The 1,539-nt window shown below is 37.2% G+C and overlaps 1 protein-coding gene across 1 annotated transcript in view; it reads left to right on the forward strand.

Annotated features, from left to right (window-relative positions):
* Window positions 1-1,539, forward strand: part of LOC111656536 (potassium voltage-gated channel subfamily KQT member 2) — a 21,428-nt gene that overhangs the window by 7,735 nt on the left and 12,154 nt on the right. The window lies entirely within an intron of this gene.

Consider the following 1,539-nt stretch of genomic DNA (forward strand, 5'->3'; position numbering starts at 1 on the left):
CTAGAGAGACCTCGAGGATGGGCCTTCATCTACCACGCATACGTGTAAATACCTGTCAACTACACCTGTCTACACGCTGCAGATTAGCTGACGGTAACAGACACAGGACAGATGTTCTTATTATTACGTCCACCCTATTTATACCAATGAGGGGAGGCTAAACAACAGAAGCACCTCTCTGTGTCATGGCAGCAGCACAAACTGCAGCCTCCACAGTGACCAGATACAGCTGAGTCAGCACCTCTCCAACAGTTGCAATACAAACTGAACCAGGAGGCTTCATTACAGACCTGCTGCATCAGACTGACACAGCTTTAGCTGCTGTTCCTAATAAACTGACTGCTGAGTGTATGTAGTAATGTCCTGCAGTGAAAGACACTATATAGAATAACAATAAATAAATACATTATTAAATTAATAAAATACCCTATTATACAATACAAAAATATTTATAATATTCATGTGTGTATTACTGTATATATGTGTAATATAACTTTGTAAATATATAAATATAGTATATACATGAAATATATGAAAGCCAGATTTAAAAGATATAAATAAATGCAAATGAATTAAATAATATTTTTTATTCTGTCAGAAGCTCCGATAAACATCTTAATTTCTACAGGGTCAATTCTTTCTACACTGCTGGTCTCATCTACTTTTTCATATTTATCTTGTAACTTCAGATAAAAGTGGTAAAATTTTTATGTATAAAGTGTATAAAGTATAAAAGTAAGATGAAGAGTAAATGTATTTAGTTACTTTCTACAACTATAATCCTAAAGATCTGGTTTTTAAAACAACCTGAGAGTCTGAATAAAACATCAGCTCCATCCAGCAGCGACTGGTCGATATCTGCACCAACATCACGTCACGAGCAGCAAATAAAAACCCAGAGAAAATAATAATCAGTCAAACAGAAAAATAAAACTGACGTTAATAACATCAGTGACAAAGTGATAAATGATGAAATAAATGGGTCAGTGCTGCTCTCAGGTCAGTTTCCAGGAAGAGCTGAGGATCAATAACTGAAGACGGACCTGGGATCAGGTGTCGCAGTTTAAATCTTCTCCCCGGAACACAGACGTGAGATCAGTTTTCAGGCACACGGCAGAAGTATCAGTGTGTTTACTGTTAAATGTTCTGTGTTCAGGTTCCTGCTGGTGTTCTCCTGTCTGGTTCTGTCTGTGTTCTCCACCATCAAAGAGTACGAGAAGAGTTCAGAGGACGCTCTCTACATCCTGGTAAAAAAATAACATCACACCAGCATCTTTTATCTGCAGCTCTCAGAGTGAATGACTGATCTGAGGTCAGTTGATGAACTGAATAAATTCTGTAAATGGAACTCAGGACGTTCTGGTATTTTTAGCTTCTCTGTTCCTGTGATTTGATATTTTTGATTCAGTTCATGTTTCCTCTCTGCGGGTTTGATTTAGCAGCTGATTGTAGAGCTTCAAGAATTACTGGATTGATTGGTGATTAACAGAAAAAGGGGAAAGGTGTCAAATATTTGTTGTTTCCAGCTTCTCAAATATG

Source organism: Seriola lalandi, unplaced genomic scaffold (assembly GCF_002814215.2).
Source record: "Seriola lalandi dorsalis isolate HSWRI2012SDOR001 ecotype SW California unplaced genomic scaffold, Sedor1 jcf7180002054358, whole genome shotgun sequence".
Lineage (NCBI taxonomy): Eukaryota > Metazoa > Chordata > Actinopteri > Carangiformes > Carangidae > Seriola > Seriola lalandi.